Here is a 13,287-nt window from a genome sequence, read left to right as displayed (position 1 = left end):
TTGAACCCAGGAGTTTGAGGTTGCTGTGAGCTAGGCTGATGCTACAGCACTCTAGCTAGGAAAACAGAGTGAGACTCTGTCTCTAATAAATAAATAAGTAAAATTAAAAAATATAAAGTAATTTAGGGGAAATTCAAATCTTCATGATATTGAACATCTCTATCCAATAACATTTGTTCATGTTTCGGTTTGTCCTTCAGTGTTTTAAAGTCTTCTTCAAAAAGATCTTTTACAGCCTTGTAATGATTGTTCTTTCCAATGTAACCTTACTATTATAAATAGGTTTTCTTGGTTGTATTATATTTTCTAACTGGTTATTCTTTACATATGACAGAACTGTTGGTTTCTGAATATTACTAATAACTTAATATCCTTTTAGTTCACCATTTTTTTCCTAATAATTTCTAGTTGATTCTCTTGGGTTTCACAGATAAGCAATCATATCTTAGCTAATAGTGATAATTTTATACCTTCATTCAAAAATGTTATACTTTTAATTTTTTATTCTTTTCAAAGTGCATTGGCCCTTGAGCTGAGATAAATATATATTTTTATCATGTATACATTTACTTCTATTTCATTTGATGTTATCAGGTTGAACAATAAGAAATCGCTAGTATTTCGTTTTTTCTACCTCTAAAAATGACATTTCAAGGAAGACCACCAAGATGGCTGACTAGAGACACAGCTTTTCAGACTGTCCCAGCGGAAGAGTAAAGGGTTGGACTGAGAGCGGAGAACAATTATTGCTCAGATATGGACCTTGGGGAGGGACAGCAGAGGAATCTGGGGACCCCATTGAGAAGAGCTGCCAAGCTGAGAGAGGAGGATAGAGAAGAGAGATCGGCAGCGTGGACCAAATCCAGGGATGCCCAGAATCCAGTGAAAGGGTAAGGGGGGCTCCCCTTCCCCACCTGGGCGTCTCCAACCAGCAGCGGAACACAGGGCTCCCATCCAGCAGAGGAGTGCCACGAGGGACCAGAGAGCTGGCATTCTTGCATTTGGACGCCCCCACGCTCTCTGTACCTCCTCCATCCCTGGCGTCCCAGAAAGTAATTATGGCTCAAGCTGGCTAATAGCTGCTCCCCTGCCCCCTCGTAGCAACCAGAGAAGTCCCCTGGGCTTAGAGGCCTGTCAGCGATGGGGACATGTTCCCAGACAAACACGCCTCAGAGAGTGGAGCTGCTGTGGTGGCACTAGGTGGGATCACCCACTAGTGGCTCAGACAGGCGTGCAGGACTCAATGCCCCCTGGTCACCAGGGTGATGTAGGGAGACCATAGCCCCTCCCTCCACCACAGTGGCCGCTAGAAAGCTCTCTGTTGAGAGGCCTGCTTCTCAGCGACAGGGATGTGCGCCCAGCCAAGCCCGTGGAATAGCCGCAGTCTAAGATCTTCCCGCCCACAGGCATTTGGCGGGATCGCCCACCAGAGCTTCCCAAGGCAGACCGAACCTTGCGCGCCCTGGTTGTGAGAGCAGCGTGAGGAAACACAGGGGAGAGGGTGTGGTTCCAGGCTTGGTGGGGAGAGAGCCCTCATGGCCACATCCAATGGGAGGGTGTGGAGGGGCACAGAGGAGTGGGGGTCTGTGAGCACGCCCCATCCCCTACCCCTGCTAGAGAACCGCCATATTGAAGAACACCATGGCGCTCCCACTGAACTAGCTTTGCCCCTGGTTCCCATGGCAACTAAATGCCTCAGGCACTTGGGCAGAACCAAGGTAATGGCCTCTCCCACCACTCACTACAACAGGGAGTGCAGCTTGATCCAAGAGACTCTTGAGCCACCACTCTCCACTGGCAGGAGCATACCCCTGGTGGAGACCTCTGCGGATGGAGAGGCCTACCTCCCTCATCGTGGGATCTCGAGGCAGAACAGGGGTGCACAGTTGCAGATCCCCCTATCCACCAGCATTAGGCAGAGACTCACCACAGCGGGTCAGACACACAAACTGTGGGGTAGTTCAAGAGACAGTCTTGGGCAGATAGGGAATACACATGGACTGATCAGAGGGGAGAGCACTGTGTATTCCAGGGAGTGAGTATGGAGGGCCCACGCCCTACCCCACAGAGAAACCCAGCTAGTGGACAGGGATGGAGAAAGCTTGGCTCCAGGCCTTAGCAATCAGTGAATAGGCCCCTCCCCTTGGGAGCAGCTCTCTGGGCTTGGAGAGGTTGCCCTGAACTCCATATCAGCAGCTCCCCCTAGTGGCCAGAGAAGCAACCTCTGAGCCCTGCTGAGGCTTAGCAAAGGCTCTCCTGCTCCAGCCACAATCTGTCTTGCTCCTCCCCCATCTTAGGGGGAATAGGGAGCAAGCAACTCGCTGGCAGACGCATGGTCCTTCCTAAAGCTTGGGGCATTCATGTGCCCTACCTGGGGTACAAGAGACTACCACAGGCACAAAAGATTACCTCAGCAGCTGGTTCTTTTACACAAACTACAATCAATAACAGGGGGAACAACTCTATAGCTAAAATGGTGTCTTTCAACCCAAGCAATTAGGGAGTGGTGGATTCATACCCAGAAGTACAATCCACCAGCTTAGAAATTAAGCTGGGGGACAAAACTCACTACACCCTGTTGGGAAGTCTTGAAGACAACAGGTGAGAGGTAACCTGAGAGGTTCATCAAACCTGCTAAAACACCCCAAAGGCAACACAAGACCAGCACACCTCTCCCTGGCTCAGTCAGGGATCAATCTTTGGGGACTTGGAGGCAGGGCAATAAGCAAGCTCTAGCACCCCCAGCTCTTAATTAAGAGGCTAGACGAGAAGGAATTAAAACTCCAGAACATGAAAAATCAGAGCAAAAGGACACTCCCAAAAGAAATCATTAACTCCTTATCCATAAATACCAACTTAAATGAAATGGTTAAAATGACAAATGAAGAATTTCAAATATGGATTGTAAGGAAGCTCAATGAAATATAAGGGAAAATAGAAATACAACACAAAGAAGCCACAAAAACAATGCAGGAAATGAATAAAAAAATACTCTAAAGAAATTGAAGTATTAGAGCAAAACCAATCAGAAATTCTATGAAGATAACATCTCTGAGCTAAACAAAACAGTTGAAGAGAAAGAACAGGAAAATAAGAGGAATGAAGAAAGCCTACAAGAAATGTGGGATTATGTAAAGAGGCCAAACATAAGAATCACAGGTATCCCTGAGGGTGAAGAAGAAAAATACACAAGGGTTGGATAATTTATTTGAGGAAATAATTGAAGAAAATGTCCTGGCCTTGCTAGAAATCTAGGTATCCAGGTATAAGAAGCACAAAGGACTTCTGGGAAATTCATCATAAAGAGGCAGTCTTTAATGACACATAGTCATTAAACTAGCTAACGTAAGCAAGAAAGAAGCACTCCTATGAAAAGTAAGGCGAAAAGCGCAGGTAACTTACAAAGGACAATCTATCAGATTAACTGTAATCTTGTCAACTGAAACCTTACAAGCCAGAAGGGACTGGGGATGCATCCTCAGTCTTCTAAAACAGCATAATAGCTAGCCTAGGATTTTGTATCTTGCAAAACTAAGTTTCTTATATGAGAGAGAAATAAAGACTTTCTCAGATAAGCAATCACTGAGGGAATTTGCAAAGACCAGACCTGCCCTGAAGGAAGTACTCAGACCTGCATTATACACTGATCAGCACAATAGACACCCACCAGTATATCATCGTCCAAAAGCTAAAGTTCAGAGCCCAGATACCACAATGGCTCAAGAGGTAAAGCAAAGCAATAAGGGTCTACCCAACAGGATGAACAGAAATCCACCCTAGATAGCATTTTTTTTTCAATAAACGTGAATGGCTTGTACTCCCCACTCAAGAGACATAGGTTGGCTGAATAGATTAAAAAAATATACAAGCTAAGTACCTGTTGTCTCCAGGAAACACATCCAAGCCACAAGGACTCATTTAGACTCAAGGTGAAAGGATGGAAAAAATATTCCATGAAAATGCAAACCAAAAGAAAGCTGGTATAGCCATTCTCATATCAGATAACATAGATTTCAAATCAACAAAAGTAAAGAAAGACAAAGATGGTCACTGTATAATGGTGAAGGGAACAACTCAACAAAAAGACTTAACAATCCTAAATATTTGTGCACCTAACACAGGAATGCCCAGATTCATAAAGCAAATCCTACTCAATTTAAACAAAACGATAAATGGCGGTGCCGTTGATAGGTAGATTTTTACCCCTTCCCTGCCACACCCTCCCCCTTCTTGTTTTTCAGTGACTTTTACTTCTCTCTGTACCCTTGTGTGCCTATCAATTAGTTCCAAAATATTAGCAATTACATATGGTGTTCATTATCCATTCCTGAGATACTTCATTTAGGAATAATGGCCTCCAGGTCCATCCAAATTGTTGCAAAAGGCATTAATTGATCCTTTTATAATGGCTGAGTAGTATTCCATGGTATACATATACCACATTTTGTTAATCCGCTCATGAATTGATGGACACTTAGGTTGATTTCACAACTTTGGGATTGTGAATTGTGCTATAATACACATTCAAGTGCAGGTGTCTTTTTGATAAAATTACTTCTTTTCCTTTGGGTAGATACCCAGTAATGCGATTACTGGGCCAAATGGTAAGTCCACACTTAATTCTTTGAGGAATCTCCATACTATTTTCCACAGAGGTTGTACTAATTTGCAGTCCCACTAACAGTACATACGCATTCCTTTCTCTGCATCCATTCCAGCACCTATTGTTTTTTGACTTTGTAATAATAGCCATTCTGACAGGGGTAAGGTGATATCTCATTGTGGTTTTAATTTGCATTTCCCCAATGATTAATGACATGTAGCATTTTTCATGTATGTTTTTTGCCATTTTTCTATGGTTTTTTTTTGAGAAACTTCCATTCATGTCTTTTGTCCACTTTTTTAATGTTTTTTTTTTTTTTGCTGATTTTTTTGAGTTCTTTGTAGATCCTGGTTATAAACTCTTTATTGGGTGTATAGTTTTCAAATATTTTCTCATACTTTGTAGGTTGTCTGTTTGCTCTGTTGATTATTTCATTGGCTGTGCAGAAGCCTTTTAATTTAATTAAGTCCCATTTATTTATTTTTGTTGTTGCTGTGATTGCCATTGTGGTCTTAGTCATAAATTCTTTGCCTAGGCCAATGTCTAGAATAGTTTTTCCTACATTTTCTTCTAGAATTTTTATGATTTTATGCCTTACATTTAAGTCTTATATCCATCTTGAATTAATTTTTGTAAGTGGTAAGAGATAGGGCTCCTGTTTCATTCTTCTGCATGCGGCTGTCAAATTTTCCCAGCACCATTTATTGAATAGGGCTTCTTTGCCCATGTATGTTGTCTGTTTTGTTGAAAGTCTGTTGGATGTAGATATATTATTATATATGTGGATTCCCTGTTCTGTTGCATTGGTCTATCTTTCCATTTTTGTACCAACACGATGCTGTTTTTGTTACTATAGTCTTATAGTATAGTTTGAAGTCTAGTAATGTGATATCTTCAGATATTTTCTTTTTGCCTAAGATTGCTTTGATTATTCAGGCTCTTTTTTTGGTTCCAAATGATGCATAGTTTTTTTTTCTATATTTGTGAAATATGATATTGGTATTTTGATTGGGATTACATTAAATTGGTAAAGAACTCTGGGCAGTATGGACATTTTAACATTGTTGATTCTACTGATCCATGAACACAATGATGTGTTTTCATTTGTTTGTGTCATCTGTTATGTCTTTCATCAGTGTTTCATAATTCTCCTTGTAGAAATCTTTCACCTCCTTGGTTAATTACATTCCTAAGTATTTTATTTTCTTTGTAGATGTTGTGAATAGTTGAGCCTTTGATTTGACTCTTAGCTTGACTGTTGTTAGTATGTAGAAATACTACTGATTTGTGTGCATTGATTTTGTAACCTGAGACTTTGCTGAATTTATTTATCAATTGTAGTATTCTTTTGGTGGAAAATTTGGAATTTTGTAATTATAAGATCATGTCATCAGTGAAAAGTGATAGTTTGGCCTCCTCTTTCCCAATTTGTATTTTTTTTTTTTTAGTACTGAGACTCATATGTATTTTCATAATAATTGCGTTCATTTAAATTTTGTCAAAATAATTTTGTGTATATTTTATTGTTTTTAGTAAAACTAAACTTTTTATTTATTTCTTTTTTTTTTCTTTTTCATTTCAGCATATTATAGGGGTACCAATGTTTAGGTAATGTATATTGCCCTTGCCCCACCCAACTCAGAGCTTCTATTCAGCCACGAAAAACAATGGTGATATAGTACCTCTTGTATTATCCTGGATAGAACTGGAACCCATTCTACTAAGTGAAGTATCCCAAGAATGGAAAAACAAGCACCACATGTACTCACCATCAAACTGGTTTTAACTGAGCAACACTTAAGTGCATATATAGTGATAACATTCACTGGGTGTCGGGCAGATGGGAGCGGGGAGAAGGGGATGGGTATATACACACATAATGAGTGCAGTGCTTACCATCTGGGGGATGGACATGCTTGAAGCTCTTTCCCAACTTGGATACCCTCTATTTCTTTCTCTTGACTGATTACTCTGGCTAGGACTTCCAGTACTATATTGAAAAGAATTGGTGACAGTGGGACCTTTGTCTTGTCTTAGTTATTGAGGAGGGAGGAATACTTTCAACATTTTCCCCTTAAGTATGATATTGACTGTGGGTTTGTGGTATATGGCCTTTATAATTTTGAGATATGTTTCTTCTATACCTAGTTTGGTGAGGGTTTTTATCATGAAAGTGTGCTGGATTTTGTTGATCTCTGCATTTATTGAAATGATCATGTAATCTTTGTTTTTAATTCACTTTATATGGTGAATCACATTTATGGATATAGGCATATTGAGCCATCCTTTCATCCCTGAGATGAAGCCCACTGGGTCAAGGTGAGTTATTTTTTTGATGTGCTGCTGAATTCAGTTTGCTAGTATTTTGTTGAGTATTTTTACATGTATGTTCAGAAGGGATATTGATCTGTAGGTTTTTTTGTTGTTGTTGTTTTTGTGTCCTTTCCTGGCCTTGGTATCAATGTAATACTCCCTTCATAGAATGAGTTAGGATTCCCTCCTTCTCAATGTTACCGAATAATTTTTGTAAAATGGATACCAGTTCTTCTTTGTAGGTCTGGTAGAATTCAGCTGTGAATCCATCTAGTCGGGGCTTTTTATTTTTTTTTTTCCTTGGGAGATTTTTCATTAGTACTTCAATTCTGCTGCTCATTATTGGTGTGTTTAGGATTTCTATTTCTTCCTGATGGAGTCTTGGATGATATGTGTTTTCAGGAATTTGTCCATTTCCTCTATGTTTTCTAGTTTATGTGCGTAGAGATTTTCATAGTTTTTCACGGATAATATTTTCCATGTTTATTGTATAAGTTGTAATCTATCCTTTTTCATTTTTGATTGGGTCCTTTCTGTTATATTTATGGTTAATCTAGCACGTGACCTATCAATTTGATTTATCTTTCCAAAGAATCAACTTTTTGCTTAGTTAATCCTTTGTATTGTATTTTTTTTTTTTTTAGTTTCCATTTTGTTTAGTTCTTTTCTGAGCTTTGTTATTTCTTTTCTTCTGCTGACTTTGGGTTTGCTTTCCTCTTCCTTTTCTAGTTCTTTGACATCTGACATTAGGTTGCAATTTGTGATCTTTATGTCTTTTTAATGTAGCCATTTAAGCTATAAATATTTCTCTAGGACTTCTTTCTCTGTATTCTACAGATTTTAATAGGTTTTGTCCCCTTTGTCATTCAGTTCAAAGAATCCTTTATTCTCATTTTAATTTCATCATTGAGCCAAGGATCATTCAGCATCAGGTTGTTTAATTTCCATGTCTTTCTGTAGATTTGAGTGCTTCTCTTGGAATTGATTCCTAGTTTTATTCAATTGTTGTCTGAGAAGATACATGGTATAATTTTGATTTTTTAAAAAATTTGTTGATACATGTTTTGTGGACCTAGATATGATCAATCTTGGAGAATGTCACATGTGCTGCTGAGAATGTATATTCAGTAGTTTTGGGGTAGAATGTTCTGTAAATATCTGTTAGGTCCATTTGTTCTAGAGTTCCATTTAAGTCCAGTGTTTATTCTGACCTGTAGTTACATGCATTATCCATTGTACCACTGGCCCCTCAAAGTGTTTCTTTACTTACTTTATGCTTCAATGATCTGTCCAGCTCTGTAGGTGGTGTTGAAGTCTCCAGCAATTTTGATTCTATTTTTTATCTCTTTGCTTAGATCTAGTACGATTTGCTTTATGAGTCTGAGAGCTCCTGCATTAGGTGTATATATATTTAGAATTATTGTGTCTTCTTGTTGAATTTTTCCCTTTACCATTATATAGTGACCATCATTGTCTTTCTTTACCATTTAGGATTTAAAGCATATTTTATCTGATATTAGAATGGCTATGTCATCTGTCTTGTGGTTTCTGTTTGTGTGGAATATATTTTCCTTCCTTTCAGCTTGAGTTTATTTGAGACTTTGTATGTTAGATATGTTTTCTAGAGATAGTAGACACTTGGGTTGCATTTTTTCATCCATTCAGCCAGTCTATGTCTTTTGAGTAGGGCACTCAGACCATTTATGTTGTGTGTTAGCATTGATATGTGGGTGGTGGTTCTGTTCAGTTTTGGGGGTACTACTTTATTCCTTTGTTTGACCTTGAGCTATTGTTTTGTATAAGCTGTGAGCATTAGCTTTTGGGTGGTTTTATACTAGTGGGTATCTATTGTGTTGGCTCATGTATTATGCAGTTCTGAGTGTTTCCTGTAAGGCAGGTATAGTTTTACAATATCTGTCAGTATTTGATTGCCTGGAAAAGTCTTCATTTCTCTGTCATTTAGGAAACTGAGTTTTGCAGTATACAAGATTTTTGACTGGTACTTGTTCTGTTTAAGTAGACTGATAATGGAGCCCCAATCCCTTTGGATTTATAAGGTCTCCTCTAACAAGTCTGCTGTTAGCTTGATGGGTTTTCTTTTGTTAATATCTGAGATTCATTCTTCTACTTGGTTTAGCCTATTATTGAAGCTTTCTGCTATATTTGAATTTCCCTAAATGATTCTTTAATTGCTTTCCATTCCATTGTATAATTTTCTATGTTATCATGCTCTTAAGCATCTTTTTTATTTTTTTCATTGATTCCCTGAAATATTTTTATTGGCTTCTTTTTGTTGGTTTTCAACTTTCTCTTCAATTCCATTCATCTTATTTGCCATCCATATTCTTATTTCCAGTCCTAGCATTTTGATAGTTTCCTGTTGGTTGGTGTGCACTCCTATAGATCCATTGTGATCCCTTGGGGGTGTTGAATTGGTCTGTTTTTTTCATGTTTCCAGAGCCCTTTTGCTGGTTTTCTCTCATCTGAATCTTCTTTCAATGCAGGGCTGATATGCTTGCATGGCACCTAATCTTTGCTGTGAACTTTCCTACTTAGTGACTATAAAGAGTCTAATTTAATGACTGACTGGCAAAAGAATTTAAACACATATTATGAAATGATCTGGGGTTTCGTAAAATGAACATTTGTGGGTGTGAAAGATTATTTGATGTAGGTTTTGTAGAGACTAAGGTCCTTGGCCCCCTAAAGGTTCACTGAGAAATCACTGAAATAAGGCAGATTGTTTAATAGGAGGAAAGGCATACAAATTTATTTAACATGTATACATGAGAGCCTTCAGAATAAAGACCCTGAGTTATAGGGAAATTTTCCATTTTTATGCTTACATTCAACAACGTATGTACTGCCATCTTGAAATATGATTGGCCAAAAAGGGTAGGAGTGGAGAAACCTGGCAAGACCTGTCTGTCTAGATTGTTATTGGCCTCTCTGAGTACGTATTCCTACCTTCTGGGTGTGGAGCAGGACCCTCACTGGAATGGCGGTCTTACATCTTATAGTCAAACAAAGTAGGTCTGATAATTTCTTTATGGTTAGTTTTTATACAGAAGAATTTTAGGTTTTGTGGCTGGCCTTTGGAAAAAGGGATTCTGGTTTCTATGACCGCCTTGGGGAAGAGGGATTCTATTTTCTGTGGCTAGCCTCAGGGAAGAATGGAACTGAGAGATAGAAGGTCAGGAGAAGGACAGAGAAAAACTTTTGCTTCTGAGGCTGTTTCTTAGGCCTTCATTTTGGGATAGTGTATTCTGAGCCACAACAATTTCTTAGTTTTTAGTATGTTGTAAAATCTTCAGAACCAAATGCACTCACCACATAAGAAGCATACTGTGGAGTATAGTTCACTAACATAAAAAGAGCATCCTGTGTAGAGATGAAATGGAGGAAATGAAGAAATACACATACATTACCCTATTGGTGTTTAGATAAAACATTCAGAATATTAGCCAAAGATTTAAAATATGATGGAACAACTTTCAAAGAGATCCTTCTCATATACTAAGTAATATTTCGCCAGAGATTTTTCTAGTCTTTTATTTTATTCTCAAACTCATATTGGAGGGATTCCTTGGACAACATAACCTCATGTAAGTTCTTAAATAAATTATAGAGACTCTCCATTAGATGCAAACATAAACAGAATCCTCAAGAGGTTCCTTTCATTCAGATGCATGAGCCAGAAAGTTTGTCAACATTCAAGTGTGCTATAAAGAATATATAGAGGATTTTAATATCAAAATCTGACTCATTTAAGTGTGTAGTCAACAAAATGTTTTATTTTTGTCTGATCTGCTCTGGATTTTATTTTACGTGTCCCAAATTGCCTTTATTCAGAGATGTCTTATTCAAATATCTATTCTTACTACAAAGATGCTGCTGGTTACTTGAAGGTGTTTATATTTACTGTGCGAAGAGTTCTTAAGCCCAGTATATTAGAATTTACTAGGAAATATTTTAACAATGGGGAGAGTTCAATCAAGGAGAATCTCATTTACCAGTGGAGTAGGCAGGCATTTGAAAATGTGCACTGTTAGTAGTTAGGATAACCACAGGCTTATGCTTATCTAAAAGTTCAGTCTTTAATGATCAATCCTGTTCACTTCCAATGGCAAGATAATGACTTACAAAACACTGGCTGCCTATTCTATTGCTTCAAGCCAGGAATGACTATGTGACATCATGGTGTCCACTCAGTTTCTCTGAGTCATGTTCTCCTCTTTACTCACTTTTCTTCTCTTGTCCAGCACCAGGACACTCCCCACACTATACTAATAAACAGCCCCTACCATACCTCCCATCTCTGGCCTCCCTCTACTCCTGAGCAGCAGCTCAGTGTGTTTACTCCTTAATCACTTCATGCCCAAGAACACATGGGCTATTTTGAATGAGGCCTGCAATCAAATGATCGAACTCTACTTGATTATCATTCACAACAGTAGCCCAATACATGATTTTTCTAATTATCTCCCCTGTAGTGGACATTAGCCCCTGTTTGGTTTTCAATTATAACGTCTATATGTCTTAGTCCCCAAACATTCCTAAGAAATATTCTATCAGAATAACCACGGAGAAGTTAGCCAAAGTTCCAGGAAAGCTACTCCCTTTGATGCCTTTCTTTTCTCTCCATGGTAAGTTGTTCTATTGTTAAGAGAAGAGCGAAAGGAACAAATATGAAACAAATACAGCAGATGTTCATTTAAAAATAATTCTCACTCAGGTCAGAGCTTCAAGCATGTCCATCCCCCAGACGGTGCGCACCACACTCATTATGTGTAAAAAAAAATAAGAATAATAAAATCCATAGACGTACCCCTGTCCAGCCAGTGGGGACAGTCACCGTCCCTAAAACAGGCCCATTATTGAATTATCAAGTAGGAACTCCCGAGGAAACTTTACTCTCCAACATACATTTTATCTCCCAGTCCAAGTCTGACATCAGGTGCAAGCTCAAAAAAAATTGGTGAAGGCCCTCAAACCCCACACAAAAAATCTCCTAAACCTGGCCTTCAAGGTCTTTAATAACCAAGATGGGGAGACGTGAAGGAAAAAAAAAATAATTCTCAAAATTTTTCCCAGATAACAAAAAGTAAATGTCATATTAATGTCTTTTATATGTTTTTCAGCTATGTGCCTTTTTACTGAAGGAATGTTTTAAATGAGTTTGTTTTCTGTGTTTTTATTTTAAAAGTTTTATTTAAGTGATTGTTTTAGGTGCATCATTGCGTAGGATCTAAATCATACTTGATTATAATAATATTAGGTTTAAAATGATTGATCTTCTTGAAGTTCTCTCAGAAAGTCTTCAATTAAATGTTAGTCAATGTGTATTATGTATTTGTAGTGATAATAGCATACATCTATTTTTAATATTTTTTCACACTTTTTCTGACAAATTCATAAAGGAGAAAGTGATTTTCAGAAAAATGTTGAATTTGGCAAAATATTAATATTCTTCTCATGCTGTCTGTCCCAAAAAGAGATACTATGGAGTCATTTTATTTGAGTGTCAAGTTTTATTGATGATCTTAGTCAGAATCATTTATATTTTGCAGTTTCTTTGCACATGTCATTAATAGGGAGCTGCTTTCTTGCTTGCATGAATGTTTGATTTCTTTTTTTAGTTAAATAGTGTTCCAAATGCAAAATCTAATGCTTAGGGTAATCATGTGAATTTATGACCATCTCTAGGATGCTGGGCTTTCAGAAATGAAATTGAATAGATCATATTTCTCTATAAATGTAGGTTTTACAGCTGAGATAGATCTAATATTGATAATCTCTTTATTTAACAGTTTCAAAATGCCATATGTGACTGAAAGCAACAGAATGAAAATAACTATGTTTATAGCAAATAGAACAGGAAATGAAAGCATGGTATGCAGAAAGCTACTCACTGAAGTGAGCCTCGTGTTAGTGCTATAGTGCAGCGGCATTAATGGGAACAATCAGCAGGTTGAAGGAAGGGATTTGAGTTCACTCAGATGTAGGATGAGGAAATGAAAATGAGCAAAATATGATGGCTATTTTCAATGCTCAGAATCTCCCAGAAGGGATAATTTGAAGACTAAAATAAAACTAGTTTAAAATCGGGGAACATACCTGTTGATTTATTTAACTGATTTTTTATGGAACAAAATACATCAACTAGGTTACATTGTCTCAGAATCTGCCATTGTCAGATCTGCATTATCACAAAAACAATGGCTCAAACTACAACAAAATGTCTGTTTAAGAAGTCTTACTTATTCTAAAATGGATTCTGACTTTATCCTCTTTCTTGGTCTGTATTCATTCACCTTTCCCACAAGATCTTCCCAAGTGAAATTAGTCAGAGGGAAAGTACTACGGAATGA

The sequence above is a fragment of the Eulemur rufifrons genome, chromosome 17 (genome assembly GCF_041146395.1).
Source record: "Eulemur rufifrons isolate Redbay chromosome 17, OSU_ERuf_1, whole genome shotgun sequence".
NCBI lineage: Eukaryota > Metazoa > Chordata > Mammalia > Primates > Lemuridae > Eulemur > Eulemur rufifrons.
Note: the sequence above shows the minus strand (reverse complement) of the source record.